Source organism: Apium graveolens, chromosome 4, assembly GCF_009905375.1.
Source record: "Apium graveolens cultivar Ventura chromosome 4, ASM990537v1, whole genome shotgun sequence".
NCBI classification, from domain to species: Eukaryota; Viridiplantae; Streptophyta; class Magnoliopsida; order Apiales; family Apiaceae; genus Apium; species Apium graveolens.
The window spans coordinates 96831803-96837802 of NC_133650.1; positions in this window are offsets into that span (position 1 = coordinate 96831803).

A 6000-nucleotide genomic window follows, 5' to 3' on the forward strand; every position below is an offset into this window, starting at 1 on the left:
CTGGATGAGGCCAGGAGGGAGTTGGATGCGGAGAGGGCGGGTAGGCGTACCCGAGCTTATGAGACTAGGGCTTCTATACCCCGATCCTTGAGGAGGGAGCTGACGGGGATAGAGCTCACGTCCCGAGCGAGACTCAGATCTCTCCAGGGGGACAGGCATGGTAGGATCTCCAGGCGGCAGACCGACTATATCTTCCGTCATGCGATGGAAAGGGTATGGGAGCTGACCCGCTCCGGTGTGTGATTCAGGATTGACGACGGGATAGTCTAGTTGTCTAGTTAGTCGAGGCCTTAATAAGAGCCAATTTTCCGGGATAGTTGAGTTGTATATAGCATCCCTTTTTCTGACTAGACAGATAGACTCTTGTGTATCACTTTTGGGACAGATGGCTGTAGCACTGTTGTACTTTTGATCAGATCAAACTATGTATTTCTCGCATTATGTATATATTTGTTTTCTTTCAGTTCAGTTCCTTAGTGACGAGATCACTATTTTTATCATTATTATTACTGCACTTCTTATTAGAACTGTCATAAAATAATAAAATTGTGAAATACATTCTCCCCATTATAAAATTGTGCAAGGCACAATGTTGAGTATGATTGTGACCTAACGTTGAATTTCCTAATATTTTTTTTATTATCAGTATCATGCCGCCAAGAAAGATTGGAACTAGGGCGAACCCTGGATCTGAGGACCAGGGAAGCCATAATCAGGACAATAGGAACCAGGAACACAGTGAAGAGGAAGATGAGGATTATGTGGAACAGGATGACTCCCTGTATGAACAGGAAGAGGAAACATATGATGTTGAGGGATTTGAGATAGAGGCTGAAGAAGGAGAAACTGAGGTTGAGCAACCAGTACCAAACCCAGGCATGGATCCCATGGGCCAGTTCATGCAACTACTAAGGCAGAACTTGGAACGCCAACCCAACCCACCCCCTCAAGGAAATAACAATGTTGTGGCAAACTCTTTCAGGGCTTTTAAGTCCCTTAAGCCCCCTGAGTTCCACGGATCAGCCGACCCAGTTGAGGCAAGGGCATGGTTAAAGGAAATGGAGAAATCCTTTGAGATTTTGAGTACCGATGAGGCACAGAATACTGTATTTGCTACCTACCTTCTGAAAGGAGAGGCCAACTACTGGTGGGAAGCCAAGAAAAACATGGAGACAGATGCTATTATAACCTGGGAGAGATTCAGTCAGTTGTTTCTGGGAAAGTATTTCCCGAGGTTTATGGAAAACCAGATGGAGCTCAAGTTCTTGGAGCTAAAGCAGAATAACTTATCTGTAGCAGAGTATGAAGTGAAATTTACTGAGTTATCAAGGTTTGTGTCAGAATTTGTGAGCACCGAGGAAAAGAAAGCTAGGAGGTTTCAGCAGGGACTGAAACCGTGGATTCAGAATAGGGTGGCAATCCTTGAGCTTACGGATTATGCCACTCTGGTGCAAAAGGCAACGATTGTAGAAGCCGGAAGTGAACAGATGCAGAAGGAAAGAGAGAAAAAGGGAATAAAGAGGAAAAGTATGAGCATGGGTGGAGGTTCCGCAGGAAGGAGCTTCCCAACTAGATTTAATCGAGGAGCAGTGTCCCTACCGGGAAAGAACACTGGGTTTAAGCGGCCAATGAGCGTGAGTGTGAGCCAGAGCGGCCAGAAGTCAAGAATGTCCTATTCCAACCAGTCTCGACCCCCATTGCCAGCCTGTAACACTTGTGGAAGGATGCACACTGGGGAGTATAAAGGAAAGCCAGTAACCTGCTTTAAGTGCGGTCGGGAAGGTCACTATTCAACTAAATGCCCTTCATCAACCCCTGCCGTCATTCCAACCACCACTTGTCATCAGTGTGGACGCCCGGGTCATTGGAAGAGGGAATGCCCAATGAACAAACCAGCAGCTTCAGGAGCCAGCAGGGCTGCCTCCAATAAGCCACCTACTGCAAGGACTTTCAACATGACAGTCCAAGATGCTATGAAAGACTCAGATGTGATAGCAGGTACCCTTTCTCTAAATTCAGTCAGTGCAAATGTTTTATTTGATTCGGGAGCAACTAAATCTTTTATATCAAAGGACTTTGCGCGTAAATTAAGACTTAAAGCTGAACCCTTGATAGAGCCCTTACAAGTAGAAATAGCCAACCATGAAATTATTCTTGTTAACCAGATTCACCCCGCCTGTGAGATAGGCATAAGGGAACAATCTTTTAGAGTTGATCTGATCCCTTTTAAATTAGGGGAGTTTGATGTAATTTTGGGAATGGACTGGCTATCTAGCAATGATGCTCAGATAGACTGTAAAGGGAAGAAAGTTAAGTTAAATATCCCAGGGAAGAAAGAAGTTATATTTAGAGGAAAAAGGCAGACGCAGAAATTTTTGACTATGGCCCAGGCCAGAAGGATGTTACGAAAAGGAAATGAGGCCTACCTAGCCTATGTGGTGGACACGCAGAAGGAAGTGCCCAACTTACAAGATATTCCGATAGTCAATGAATTTGGAGACGTATTCCCACAAGACCTTTCGGGATTACCACCTGATAGAGTGATTGAATTTGCTATTGAGTTGGCCCCATGGACGGTGCCAGTTTCAAAAGCACCTTACCGATTAGCCCCGTTAGAAATGAAGGAATTAGCTATCCAATTGCAGGAACTCTTGGATAAGGGTATGATAAGACCCAGTGTGTCTCCGTGGGGAGCACCAGTTTTATTTGTTAAGAAGAAATATGGGAGCATGAGGTTGTGCATCGACTATCGAGAGTTGAACAAGCTAACAATAAAGAACAGGTACCCATTACCTAGAATAGACGATCTGTTCGACCAGATTAAGGATGTTGTTTATCTTTCCAAGATTGACCTGAGAACTGGATATCACCAACTAAAGATTAAACCCGAAGATATTTCCAAGACAGCGTTCCGTACCAGGTATGGGCATTATGAGTTCTTGGTAATGTCCTTTGGATTAACCAACGCCCCAGCGGCTTTCATGGACTTAATGAACAGAGTATTTAAGAAGTACTTGGACAAGTGTGTGATAGTTTTTATCGATGATATTTTGATCTACTCAAGGACTGAGGCAGAACATGCAGAGCATTTGAGGATAGCTCTAGGAATACTCAGAGAGGAACAGTTATATGCCAAATTCTCGAAGTGTGAATTCTGGCGGAATGAAGTACAGTTTTTAGGACATGTGATCAACAAAGAAGGAGTATTGGTCGACCCCTCCAAGATAGAGGCGGTCTCAAATTGGGAAAGGCCAACCACACCCACAGAGGTAAGGAGTTTCATAGGATTGGCCGGCTACTATCGTAGATTTGTACAGGACTTTGCGAAGATCGCAGCCCCTTTGACATGACATACTCGTAAGACAGAGAAGTTTGAATGGACGGAGAAATGCGAGAACAGTTTTCAGGAATTAAAGAAAAGGTTGGTAACGGCCCTGGTGTTGGCATTGCCGGACGGAAAAGGAGATTTTGTGATATATAGTGATGCGTCGCACAAAGGATTAGGGTGTGTGCTTATGCAGCACGGTAAAGTGATTGCGTATGCATCGAGGCAACTGAAGGAATACGAGATTAGATATCCTACTCATGACCTTGAGCTCGCGGCAATAGTATTTGCCTTAAAAATTTGGAGGCACTACTTGTATGGAGAGAAGTGCGAGATTTTCACAGACCATAAGAGCCTCAAGTACATATTTACGCAGAAAGAGCACAACATGCGCCAGAGGAGATGGTTAGAACTAATCAAGGACTATGACTGTGAGATTCTCTATCATCCGGGGAAAGCCAATGTGGTGGCTGACGCCTTTAGTAGAAAGGAAAGACTCAGAATGATAACGACTTCGGAAGAATTGATAAGGGATTTTGAGAGAATGGAAATAGAAGTAAAGGTAACCGGAACCGGAACTGAAAAGCTTTTTGAGATCTCAATGCAGCCAGAATTATTGGAAAAGATCAGATTGTGCCAAGAGAAAATAATGAATGAGGGCAGAGAGTCAATGACTGGAGAAGAGATCTATACGGAGAAAGATGATAAAGGGATAATGAGGTACTCTTACCGGATTTGGGTTCCAAACGTTCAAGAGCTTAAAGATGAGATTTTGGATGAAAGCCATAGTTCAAGGTATTCCATTCACCCGGGAAGCACCAAGATGTATAGGGATTTGAAGGAGTATTACTGGTGGCCCAACATGAAGAGGGATGTAGCAGAATGGGTGAGCAAATGTTTGACTTGCCAAAGAGTAAAGGAAGAGCACCAGAGACCCAGTGGACTTTTACGACCCCTGGAGATTCCTGAATGGAAATGGGAACAGATAGCGATGGATTTTGTAATAGGCTTGCCAAGGACGAAAGCCAACCATGACGCCATATGGGTAATTATAGACCGACTGACAAAGTCAGCTCATTTCATCCCTATCAATGAGAGATACACAGTCGATAGACTGGTGGACATTTACCTTAAGGAAATAGTGACGCGACATGGAGTCCCAGCATCCATTGTCTCAGACCGAGACCCCAGATTCAACTCCAGATTTTGGAGGAGCTTTCAAGAATGTGCGGGGACCAAGTTAAATATGAGTACCGCGTATCATCCCCAGACGGATGGGCAGAGTGAAAGGACCATCCAGACACTAGAGGATATGTTGAGAGTCTGTGCAATAGACTTTAAAGGAAGTTGGGATGATCACTTGCCGTTGATCAAGTTTTCTTATAACAATAGCTTTCATACTAGCATCGGAATGCCGCCTTATGAGGCCCTGTACGGAAGAAGGTGTCGATCTCCCTTATACTGGGATGAAGTAGGGGAGCGGAAGATGCTCGGACCCAAAGTGGTCCAAAGGACCAAAGACATAGTGGATCTTATCAGAGGGTGGCTTGTAGCAGCCCAAGACAGACAGAAGAAATATGCAGACCTAGCCCGAAAGGACAAGGAATATGAAGTAGGGGAATTAGTACTGCTGAAGGTATCCCCTTGGAAGGGGTTAATGAGATTTGGAAAGAAAGGAAAACTAAGCCCAAGATACATTGGACCTTTTGAGATATTAAGACGGATTGGAAAGTTAGCTTACGAGCTAGCCTTACCCCCAAACCTACACCAAGTTCATAATGTGTTCCATGTGTCAATGCTAAGGAAGTATCATCGGGATGCCAGACACATAGTGGAGTACGAGCAGGTGGATATGCAACCAGATCTGACTTACGTGGAGAAGCCAGTAAGGATTATCGATAAGAAGGAGCAGGTGCTTCGGAACAAAGTAATCAAGCTAGTCAGAGTGCTATAGCAGAATCATAATGTGGAAGAATCAACTTGGGAACTAGAGAGCGCAATGCTAGAAAAGTACCCCCATTTGTTTCTATTTGATTCCGGGACGGAATCCTTTTAAGGAGGGGAGACTGTAATAACCCCCAAAATTTTCAACTTTTTGTCCCTTATGAATAGTGTTTTAGCTGAATGAGAAAACTTTTCATGCCCCACTATGTAGGGGTTCTGTTATGGATATTCTGAGATTTTATTAGTACTCTATATGGTATATAAGTGTATGTAAAGATCGTCAGAATCCAATCCCGAACACTTTGATTTTTCCCGGAAATCCACTAGATACGGAAAGAATTGAGTATAAGGTAACAGGATAAAAAGGATTTAAATTAAAGGATTATAATAGAGGATCATAAAAGGAATATAATTAATTGAGAAAGGTTAAGGGAACCTAAGTAATAAGATCCCGGGTATGATCCCTCAAACGATAAACGAAAACGAAAGTTAAGCGAACTGTATAACAGATCAGCGGTCATTAGGCAAACAATTAGGAAGTTAATCAAAGGGATTAGAGAGGATGATGTCACCCAATCAATGAGAAGAGGACAAAGAGGGGAGGATGACATCATGAGCATGACATAAGCATGACATAAGGGAAGGAGATGTGGTTGAATTAAAACCACACAAAGTTCAAGGTTAATAAGGTAATTAACTAAAACAAAAACAAAACTACATCCACCAAGCCA